This window comes from Theropithecus gelada, chromosome 11 (genome assembly GCF_003255815.1).
Source record: "Theropithecus gelada isolate Dixy chromosome 11, Tgel_1.0, whole genome shotgun sequence".
Classification (NCBI taxonomy): Eukaryota; Metazoa; Chordata; class Mammalia; order Primates; family Cercopithecidae; genus Theropithecus; species Theropithecus gelada.
Window position 1 is genome coordinate 54,179,931 of NC_037679.1, and position 12,567 is coordinate 54,192,497.

A 12,567-nucleotide genomic window follows, 5' to 3' on the forward strand; every position below is an offset into this window, starting at 1 on the left:
AGACAGAGATAAAGTAGGAGACTTGCATTTTTTTAAAGAAATCATTTTATATATTTTCTAGTAAAATTTCAATTTACAGACTGTCCTCTGAATAAATCTGGTCAGGGAAAAAATTATTCCTAAAACATAAAGCTATTGTTAAAGGTCAACATTCAGCAGGACAAGATGAAATCACATTCACGATATCTGTGTGTTTTATTCGCTTACCCCCATCTCTCATCTCATGCTGGTAGCTGACAGAACTAGAGAGAACATCGAATGTTACCAAACAGAACCTGGCACAACAGACTCAGGGAGAAGAGCATTAACAGTTTTCCAAATTTATGCATTGATAACAAGCATTTTAAGGTTCCAAAATGCAGTCGATTGCTAAAGAGTAAATACAAGAGGCTTAGACCATTTACAGGATGGAATTAGAATGGCATAATTCAGCAGAGGGGATAGATTTCTCACCAGGAGAGACAAGTATAAAACTACAAAGAGACACCCTCTGGGGAAGCAGTCACATATTTGAGCATGCTGTCTGGTTAGAGTAGGCCCAAACTCAAAACTTTTCTTTCCAGCCAGTGACCCCAGATATCTACACACCCAATCTGAGTCAAGCAGAAGGAATTGTTCTTTTCTATTTCAAAAACTTCATGGGGGCCAGGCATAGTGGCTCACACTTGTAATTCCAGCACTTTGGGAGGCCGAGGCAGGTAGATCACTTGAGGTCAGGGGTTCGAGACCAACCTGCCCAACAAAGTGAAACCCCATCTCTACTAAAAAAAAAAAACAAACCCAAAAACCAAAAAACAAAAATTAGCTGAGCATGGTGGTGCACACCTGTAATCCCAGCTTCTCAGGAGGTTGAGGCAGGAGAATCAATTGAACCTGGCCGGCGAAGTTTGCAGTGAGCCAAAATCATGCCACTGCAATCCAGCCTGGGTGACAGAAAACACAAACAACAACAACAAAAAGCTTCATGCCTCAAAAAACAACAACAAAAAACTTCATGCCTCAAAAAACAACAACAACAACAAAAAACTTCATGCCTCAAAAAACAACAACAACAAAAAACTTCATGCCTCCAAAAACAACAACAACAAAAAACTTCATGCCTCAAAAAACAACAACAAAAAACTTCATGCCTCAAACAACAACAACAACAACAAAAAACTTCATGCCTCAAAAAACAACAACAACAAAAAACTTCATGGGGGGGGAAGCTTTAAGCACCTAGCATCCATTCTGCTAGCAAAAGCTAATAATATTCATGCACTGGAAACTTCTACTAACCAGGGTTCTCCAGAGAAAAGAACCAGTAGGATATACATACACGTATATTGAAAGAGATGTGTTTTGAGGCATTGGCTTATGCAACTGTGGAGGCCGAGAAGCCCCACAATCTGCCATCTACAATCTGGAGAACCAGGAAAGCTGGTGGTGTAGTTCCAGTTCAAACCCAAAGCCCTAAGAACTGAGGAGACCAATGGTGTAAGTCCCAGTCTGCATCTGAAAGCCCTGAGAACTGGGGAGCCGATGTCTAAGGGCAGGAGAAGATGGATGACCTAACTCAAGCAGAGAGCAAATTCACCCTTCCTCCATCGTTTTGTTGTATTCAGCCCTTGAATGGATTGGATGATGCCCACTTGTATTGGTGAGGGCAGCCTTCTCTACTCAGTCTACCCATTCAAATGCTGATCTCTTCTGAAACACCCTGATAGGCACACTCAGAAATGTTTTACCAGCTCTCTGGGCATGCTTTAGCCCAGTCAACTTGATACATAAAATTAACCATCATGAGACTAAGCCCTGCTTGTCTGAATGAGAAAGCAATCGCTCGAAGCAACAGCAGACAACACAAAATTCACATTTTATATTGAATCAGGAAGAGGAAGCAAAAGTGTAAAACAATGAATCTCCCCTGTTCCCCAGTTCTGCTCGGGCTTTGCCCTCTCTTTCCTGCCTGCATATGCATATTTAGGAGGTGCACAGAGGCACTGGCGTTCCAGTCACTCACCCATTCGGTTTCTTGCACTCTGTCTGTAACTCATTCAGAAATTGCAAAATAGAGTGAAGAAGAAAAAGCAGGTGATTTTCTCTGCCTTCTTTTACCAAAGAGGGGACATGCTGTGGCCTTGTTTCTGCATCATCTTGAGCTGACAGAGTGTTCCTCAGTCATCCCCAAACCACAGCTGGGCTGCTCTTCCCTCCTGTACCCCTGCTGAAAGTTTCGGTCTCTCCATTTTCCTTAAGCTACTGCAAATCTTGTCACCGTAAGGGCCAGACACTTTGCCCTGGCATGTGGAAAGACACAGGGCTTGATGGCACTTGCAGAGGGGACTGTACTAGTCTCCATTTTCCCCCTATGCCTGCCACCATCCTTTGACCTCCTCTATCTCCCTAGGGGCCCCCAAACGACTGATCTCTAGGGCTGAATCACCCAAGCTCCCCTGCCCTCAGGTTAGACCTGGGGGAGGAAGGGACAGAAAGTGGTCGGAAAGCTGGTGGAAGTACAGAATTAGTAGAGCATTACATAGATCAAGGTCCTTAGCTGCAGACAATGGAATTCACTGTGGCTAGTTTAAACAGAAAGAAATACATGAAAAACTTCATTTACTCAGATGTGATTATTATATATTATAAGCCTGTATGAAAATATCATATGTACCCCATGAGTACATACACCTACTATGTACCCATAAAAACTAAAACTTTAAAAAAGAGAAATACATGGAAAGAACTAAAGAGCTTACAGAATCTTTGGGAGGACCAGAGAACCAGGCTTAAACACTACTCAGCCAGAAACAATGCAGCCCGAAAAAATGTCCTCCGATGGCATGCAACTGTTTCCATGCACACCCCAGCAGAACCAAGTGCTTCCACCACTAAGCTTAGCAGAGAATCTGTTCTCTCTCTGGGCTCAGCCACCACCTTGCTGCTGTGCCTCACATGTTGGCAGAAACTATGTCGTGAATATCAATCTAGCTGCAAGGGAGTCTAAGAATGTAGTTTTTTGGTTTCCTGATCGAAAGTGATTCAAATACGTATTGAATAAGTCAACTTACAGTATCTGCCATAATAATTTTAGGGCTCTTTTCCTGTGGCTTTATTAATAAGATTTGTGCCAGAAAGACTGTGAGGTACAGTGAAAAGAATATGGGCCATGAAATCAGATAGGGGTGGTTCTTTCTTTTCCTTGAACACACCAAATTTGTTCCTATCTTAGGGTCACTGCATTTGTTCACCTTTCCCCTGAAACACTCTGCCCCAGTGTCTTCTCATGGGTCTTCAAGTTCCAGTGCAAATGTTACCTCCTCAGAGAGGCTGCCTTCCCTGACTGGCCCATCTACAGCATCCCACTTCACCCCCACCTCCCACCATCTCACCTTTTAAATTTTCTTTTTAGGACTTTGCTGCCATTTTCTTGCTTTTTGTCATTTATGATCCAAGCTCCCCTCTTCCCAAATAGAATATAAATTTCATAAGAACAGGGACTTGGTCTGTCATGTTCACAGCTGTATCCCTGGAGCCCAGAAAAGTATATGATACATGACAGTAATAGCATTGATTATATAATTACCATCTGCCACATGTTGTTTAATCCTCATGCTACTCTTTATGAAATAATTACTGTTATCTTTGCCATTCTGCAGAAGAGAAAATAGAAGCCGAGACAGGGTAATAATTTTTCTCAGGCCAGACAGCAAGTAAATCATGGATTCAAACCTAGGTAGTCTGACTCCAGAGTCTACACTCTTAACTGCTATAGCATGCTGAACATAGTAGGTGTTCAATAAATATTTTGTGAGGCTGGGTGTGGTGGCTCACACCTGTAATCCCAGCACTTTGGGAGGCTGAGGTGGGAAGATCACTTAAGGCTAGGAGTTCAAGGGCAACCTGGGCAACATAGTGAGACCCCGTCTCTAAAAAATTAATTAAAATGTTGTGGCTAAGTGAATGGACACCTTATAGTCATCTCACTGACACTGTGTTGCATTTAACACTGCTGGATCATCAATTTCTCCATTTCTCTCATGGGCTTCTCTTCCTGAAACCCCTTTCCCTCTTCCTTAAATGCTAGCGTTCCCCACAACTCCGTCCTGTGTCAGCTGCCCTTCTTACTACATGCTGTCTTGGGTGATATTATTCAGCATCATGATTGAACCATACTGTATACTGATAAGTCCCTGCTCAACCATAAATCTCTAGCATCGACTCTCCCAGAGTGAGAGAATTAAATATTCATGACTTCCTGATACTGCCTTTTTTTTTTTTTGAGATAGGGCCTCGCTCTGTCGCCCAGGCTGGAGAGCAGTGGCACGATCTCAGCTCACTGCAGCCTCCACCTCCCAGGCTTAAGCAACTCTCCTGCCTCAGTCAACCGAGTAGCTGGGATCACTGGCACACACCACCATGCCCAGTAAATTTTTGTATTTTTAATAGAGACAGGGTTTCACCATGTTGGCCAGGCTGGTCTCAAACTCTTGGCCTCAAACAATCCACCCACCTTGGCCTCCCAAAGTGCTGGGATTATAGGCGTGAGCCACCGTGGCTGGCCTCATACCACCTTTTGAGGATCCTTTGGGTATCCCAAACTCAACAAACACAAATTAACTTAATTTGCTGTATGTACAGTCAGGTTAATCCCAGCCAGGCTGTGAAAAGCATGCCATTTCATCTTCCCCCAAACAACATCTGCTGCTTCTCCCCTATCCCCCACCTCAGCCAATATCACCACCATTTATCCAACCTCCAAGGCCAAGAGCCTGGCAGGCATTTTGGAGTTTTCCTCCCTCTCCTCATTGCCCACCTGTGACTAAGTTCCATGGATTCTAGGTCTTAAGTAGTTCTCCAATCCATCTCTTCCTCTCTCTTCCTGCTCCCAGCGGGACTATTGAATATGTTTCCAAGATCATATATTACAGTTGTGTTACAGGAAAGGGATCCTGATCCAGACCTCAAGAGAGAGTTCTTGGATCTCATGCAGGAAAGAATTTAGGGCGAGTCTGCAGTGCAAAGCAAAAGCACGTTTATTAAGAAAGTAAAATGGTGAAAAGACAGCTACTCCATAGACAGAGTAGGATGCTCCCGAAGGTAAGAGGAGGCATGCATCCACCCTGGGTACAATGCTTGTATATATGGGGACATGTGCTCTGCTACAAGGATTTGTGATAAAGAATTAATTTTCTTCATTACTATATTTTGCAAGAATTGATATTATTATCTTTAAAGCAAAATTAGGAATGCCTTTGTGCTTCAGACAACGGGATATCTGCACACTCCCAAGTCTGGGTCTGTTGAGTAAACATTATTAATTTGTTGTCCTAACCATAAACCTCTAGAGGCCAGGAATGCCTCACTTCTGGGAATGCAGCCTAGCCAGTCTCAGCCTCATTTTCCTATCCCTCACTGAAAATGGAGTTGCTCTGGTTCCAACGTCTCTGACAGTAGCGTCCTAACTTCTCTACCTGTCTCTGGTCTTGCTCCCTCATATGTGTTTCCCAAATAGCTCAGCATGACCTAACTGCAGTAGAAGTCTGCTTGGTCTACTCTAGCCTTCCCAGCGGCTCTGCCATTCATTGCCCTCAGGACAAAGTTCCAGCCTGTTAAAAATCAACCTTGATGCAGTCCCTGCCTATGTCTCCAAATTTGGCATCAAGCCTCCCTCTCTTGACCTTTACCATCACCCTATGCTTCAGAAATAGCCAGTTCACAGCATTTCCCCAGCAAAACCCATACAGAGTCATGTTTTCCTCCTTATGAAACAGTGATCAGGGAAAACCAGTTAACTCGGGAGGAGAGGAATGGACATCATTAGAGCCTTTCAGCCCCCTATTTTAGTGTCTCCTTGAGGCCCAGCTGCAGTCCTGCCATTTTATTTCACCAGACACTCCAAGAGCTTTATAATTCAGACTCATCATTTGCTTCTGCGGGCTCTCATTGAAGTCTGTATTTGCAACCGAAAGAGTTCCAACAAATGCACTGATGAACCGAAAGAAAAGGTGTCTATTTACATGAAGTGATTTGCATGAGAGGAAGGAAGGAGCCACTTCCCAGGAAGAGGGAGATGAGACTGGGGAGGATGGTTGCACCAGCCCCAGGGATTCGCATCTGAGCACTGTGGCAAGAGAAGCTGTAAGGGAACACAAAGCCTCTGTTTTACAAAGGCTCCCTCTTGAAGCACACAGTTTGTGGGCCCGAGGGACAAAGTGCCACACAGAGCAGGGCCTTCTTGATGCAGTGCAGCTTTGGCACATTTAGGGTTCCCAGTAACATGAAGCTGCTCTGGCATCTCCAGGGCTGGCTGTCCAGGGATCGCTGGAAGTTGGCGTTCTTGGGACAGTCTTAGGGTTATCCCAGGGGGCACCAGCAGTTTGGGTGGTGGAAATGCACATCGTCCAATGGCTAGCCGGGCAACGGATATCTGTGGTTCAGAGCACAGGAAGAAGGCATCACATCACCCAGTAACTGTAGAGGATATACTTGTTTGCAATATACCCTCTAAGAACTTCCAGAAATAACTGAGTGAGACTTGAGTGGGGTATTTGAGGCTCCCAAACCTATAGATGTTAGATAAATTCAGCAAAATATGGGTTATCACCATCAATGTGCCCCCCTTTCAACCCACAGGCCAGGGGAATCTGAGGAAATCAGGTTCACGGCATTAGGCTCACTTTAAAAAATGAAAAAGAGAAAGAATAAAATAACCTACTAAACTATAAATGGAATTACATGTGGGGCTTTTATTCTTCCTTCAAAGTCTTCTCTACAGCTCTCAAGATATTTATGAAATATCATCTGCTAAAAGAAGTAGTTTATAATGTAGCTTAAGATTTTTCTTTTAATTCAGCAAAGTAGAATGGGACAAACTTATATTCCAGGACCACAGGTCTGAAAGTCATAAAATTACGAAATTATAAAGTCAGCCAGGTGTAGTGGCTCATACCTGTAATCCCAATGCATTGAGACATTGAGGCAGGAGGATCGCTTGAGGCTAGGAGTTCTAGGCCGGCCTAGGCAACATAGTGAGCGCTCATCTCTACAGAAAATTTTTAAAAACCAGCCAGACGTGGTGGCACGGGCCTGTGCTCCTAAGTCCCAGCCACTCAGGAGGCTGAGGTAGGAGGATCACTTGAGCTCAAGAGTTCACGGTTACAGTGAGCAATGATCGTATCACTGTACTCCAGACTAGGCAACAGAGCAGGAACCTAACTCAAAAAAAAAAAAAAAAAAAAAAAAAAAATTCATGGGGTCTCTGATTACAGAGAGCTTTTGCACGTTTTCCTTTACCTCATTTTGGAAAGCAGTAGACAGGCATTTTTGTAAACTTACTTTTCGTTCCACATTTTACATTATATTGCTTGACCCAATTGCGAAATGACACATTTTGCACAGCCTGGTTGGGATTAACCCAACTGAACATATAGTAAATCAATTCACCCATGGAATGGATGTCAACAGAGCCTTAAAGAGAAACTTTATCTCTACAGAAAACTTTGAACTAAATTCAACTTGACACTTACATATCCTTCATGCTCTTCAAGTGCTTTTTTATTCTTATTAGTAATGAGACAATGAGTTTTTAATTTGAGCTGATTCATTATAAAAATCTTCTTTTAAAACGTCTTAACTATGTTTATTATTTATTTATTTTTGTTTGTTTGTTTGTTTGTTTTCTTTTTAGGATGGCGTTTCACTCTTGTTGCCCAGGCTGGAGTGCAATGGTGCAATCTCGGCTCACCTCAACCTCTGCCTCCTGGGTTGAAGTGATTCTCTGCCTCAGCCTCCCGAGTAGCTGGGATTACAGGCGCGCACCACCATGCCCGGCTAATTTTGTATTTTTTAGTAGAGATGACTTTCTCCATGTTGGTCAGGCTGGTCTTGAACTTCTGACCTCAGGTGATCCTCCCACCTTAGCCTCCCAAAGTGCTGGGATTACAGGCGTGAGCCACGGCGACTGGCCAACTATGTTTATTCTTATAACAGCCTAGAGACATGAAATGCAGGACCATTAGTTCACTGGAAGATTAAAAACTTGGGGAACTATGTTTTTCAAACATAAACTTTCAAGTAAATGAAATCCGGGAATCAAACTTGCTATATGATAAGAATTGTCCACAGCAATTCACAAAACCTTATGAGAAAGATACTGCTGTTATCCCTAGGTCATAGACGAAGAAACGGAAGCTTGACGAGCTTATGTAACCGACTTGCCAAAGACCCCACAACTTGTGAGTGTTAGGGCAGGGATTTAAGGCAATCTGACTACAGAGCCCACATGCACTGATCAGGACACTCTGCAACCTCCCAGCTTCTCCTACCTCCTTTCTTTAGCTAGCATGTGTGTCTTTGGGCTGTTTTGTTACCAACTCTGACTCCATCTATACGTGATCTTGTCTTACCTAGCCCCTAAGAAAGTCTAACTGGCAGCCAGGTGCAGTGGCTCATGCCTGTAATGCCAGCATTTTGGGAGGCCAAGGCAGGAGGATTGCTCGAGCCTAGGTGTTCAAAATGAAGCTGGGTAACATCGCAAGATCCCATCTTTATTTTTTTTTTTTTAAAAAGAAAGTCTAACTGGTTTAGCTTGGATTATGGTCCACATTTAAACGGTGAGGACATGGGCTGGAGAGTCCCTTAAATGCACCCACCACATCTTGTTGAATTCTCTGCACTCAAGACTGGAACAACCACCACAGGCAATAATATAGCAGGAGGAGAGCGGCAGGAAAACTAACCAGTGTTGATTACCTAGTAAGTACTAAACACTATGTGAAGTGTTTTAAATGCATTACCTCATTTATCTTTATAACAACACAAGGGCTAAAGTAGACCAAAAGGTCAATCAAAACCATTTCTAGGGTTAAAGAACAAAGGTAATGAAAGACATTAGAAGGCCTCAGCAGCATAAGAGGAATGAGGATAAGAAAAATGGCACTAAGGAAGAGCCTTGAAAAAGTAGACTTAAATTTTTTCTTAGTTTATATTTTGAACAAATATTACAACAATGGGTCTGGGTGCGGTGGCTCACATCTGTAATCTCAGCACTTTGGGAGGCTGAGGTGGGTGGATCACGAGGTCAGGAGATCGAGACTATCCTGGCTAACAAGGTGAAACCCCCATCTGTACTAAAAATACAAAAAATTAGCCGGGCGTGGTGGCAGGCGCCTGTAATCCCAGCTACTTGGGAGGCTGAGGCCTGAGAATGGTGTGAACCCAGGAGGAGGAGCTTGCAGTGAGCCGAGATTGCACCACGGCACTCCAGCCTGGGGGACAGAGCGAGATTTTGTCTCAAAAAAAAAAAAATATATATATATATATATGTGTGTGTATATATATTTATTTATATATGTGTATATATATTTATTTATATATACGTATATACATATATATATAAAAAACAATGGTACAAAATTCAAAAGATATATAAGGGTTTTTTTTTGTTATTTGCTTGTTTTATACTGTCAAAATAGTTTATTGATTAGGACCACAAACTTTTCGTAAAAGTTTTATAATGAACATTTGTCATTTGTGTCTTCCTCAAATCTTTTTTTGGTAGTTCTTCTATGTTGTGAATTCTCTTTTCCATAGGAAGAAAAAAACAAACACACCGGGCATGGTGGCTCAAACTTGTGATCCCAGCACTCAGAGACTGAAGCGGGTGGATCACTTGAGGTCAGGAGTTCGAGACCAGCCTGGCCAAGAAGGCAAAACCCTGTCTCTACTAAAAATACAAAAATTAGCTGGGCCCAGTGACATGTGCCTATAGTCCCAGCTACTCGGGAGACTGAGGTAGGAGAATCACTTGAACCTGGGAGGCAGAGTTTGCAGTGAGCCAAGATCGTGCCACTGCACTTCAGCCTGGGGGAGAGAGTGAGACTCTCCAAAAAAAAAAAGAAAAGAAAAAAAGAAACAAACAAACACAACACATTTCTTAAGACGCTTTGCTGCTAGGATATAGACATTTGACTATCTTCCAACAAATCCAAACCTAAGTAAGACTTGAAATATAGGTGACAGGCTGCAGATGCACAATTCTAGTAAGTCTGGACACAACGGTGCCTGGCTTTCTGCACGAACTGTAATGAAGGTGCTGGTAGTCAGTCCCGGTTTTATAGATGTTAAGCATCATCTGGCAGCAACAGCAGGATTTCTGCTACAAGAGTCTTCGGATATTTGGGACATGTGTGCATGTGTGGGATGCTTGGACATTCCTCCTGGCTGCTTCACTTCTGGCTGTGTAATATCCAGGTTTTGTTTCTCAGCTCTCCTAGAAATCCTAAGTAATACCATGTAATAAATTCTGCTGAAACTAACTATACTGGATTGTTTTCCTGAAAGAGATCCCAAGGTATTGGGAATCTGGAATTGACTAGGTGACTTGGTTGGATTTGAAAGTAGTAAGGATAGAATACAGGAAAAACATGACATCTGGTGGCCAGGAAGTCACTAAAACTATTGTTAGAGAAGTTAGCACGACACTATTCCTGCCTCCGTTTGTTTTTATTTTTATTTTTTTAAGACTGAGTCTTGCTCTGTCACCCAGGCTGAAGTGCAGTGGGGTGATCTAGGCTCATTGCAACCCCCACCTCCTGGGTTCAAGCAATTCTCGTGCCTCAGCCTCCCAAGTAGCTGGGATTACAGGAGTGTGCCACCACGCCCGGCTAATTTTTGTATTTTTAGTAGAGATGGGTTTCACCATGTTGGACAGGGTGGTCTCAAACTCCTGACCTCAGGTGATCTGCTCGCCTCAGTCTCCCAAAGTGCTGGGATTACAGGCGAGAGCCACTGTGACCGGCCGCTGCCTCAGATTAGATTGAGGCATCAACAGATTAAATCTCAGGATGCCAAAATTAGATTGAGAACAACCACCACACCCCTTCCCCGCCACCTACCTCACCCCTGCCCTGCAGGATTTAGAACAGGAGTGAAGGAGACCCTTGTCCACATCTCCCAGGGCTCTCGATGAAATCAAAGATACAAAAGGGGTCAGTGGGAAGATTTAGTAGAAGATGGTTGAGGAGATTGTTTTGAAGAGGCTTTTGCTCTGCTGTGAGCCCTCTCCCCTTAGGATGAGAGGCAGAGGCTCTATCTCCCAACCCTAAGCCTAGTGAGAAGGTTTTTAGTTGTCTACTGGGAGAGCTCGGAAACGTGTGCCTTGCAGTTGGAAGATACAGAAGACTGGGCTGGCCTGACTAAAGAGCAAGAAACTGAGAGCATGCTGCGAACTGAAGTCCAACTCCACCAAGAAAATTCAGAATGTTTGCCTCCATTACAGAGCGGGCTACATGCTTTGGAGATGGAAGAACAAGCACGGCTTCTGTACTGGGATCGGCGGGCACTCCTGGAGTCTACTGAGGCAAAGGATGAAGGAGACTTCCTAAGACCATATGGGGGTAACACAAGACAAAGCTTGGGTCCTGTCTACCAGGTCCTCTGGGACGGACCTCCGCAGTAAGCAGCTGAGCGTGTTCAACTGGATACCCAGAGGCTGAGGAAGGAGTTGAAAGAGACGAGTTGGAATAGAGATACATCCACAGTTCAAGGGAACTGCAGGAGAGGGGGCCTGCAGGGAGCCTCTCCAACATTCCTATTCAAGGGGCAGAAGAGAAAGAATCAGCTTGAGCCATCGTCCAGGACCCCTGGGGGTTACCAGCTTTACTCATCTGAAGCCCCAGAGAGCACGAAGCCACCAGATCAAGTAGTGACTCACTTACCCCTTTTTCCTCTCATCTGTACCCTACCTTCAACCCTGGAAGAGAAAGAAAATGACAGTTAGTGGGTAGAGGTGAGGGTTAGCAGGGAAGAGAAGCCATAGAAGCCGTCAGAAGTTTCCTTCAGCGCTAGAGGAAGGCCATGTTCTCTTTCTCTAACCCCTGAATAAAGTTTAAAGAGTTGGTGAGAAACAAATATAAAATCACATTTTGATTATATCATGAGTTGTGTTCATAGATGTCCACGTCACCCAGTGGCAGAACACCAAAGTTATCACCTCTCGTGACACAGAATGAAGTGCCTGTTGAAAGCAAGGCCCTGGGGGCTGCAGAGCAGGGATTATAAAGGCCACGAGGTGAGCAGTTCCATCTAACTGCATGATGAAGTTTAAAGGGAAGAAATGACATTTTCAGGGATTTAAATTCTCACTTCGAAGCATGGTCAGTGAGTGAGAAAGTTTCTGTGACTTCCCTCAAGTGCTCTTTTATGTCATGCAGGTTCAAGGCTAATGAAGCTGAAAATTAGAGGCAGAGGCAGAGCCTGAAGATTGATGAATCTCAAAATCGACTGAATTCACAGTCCCGCTATGACTTTCAGGCACTGATTGGGAAAAGGTGGTTCTTCCCCTGAGTACTGGAGTGGAAATATTTTGGAGGTGTTAGATAACCCCAAGAATCTGAAACCCCAGGACACACAGAGCCTCGTAGGCCAATCAAATGAGAACGGCGCTTCCTCCCATGAGGCTGGTCCTGTTTTATTCAGAGACCCTGTACGGAGCGCACTGAATGGTCACCTTGCAAGGGGATGTCCTCATGGCCCACCCCTTACTCTGCTCATGATCTCCAGATCCACAACTAGAGTCAGATTCTA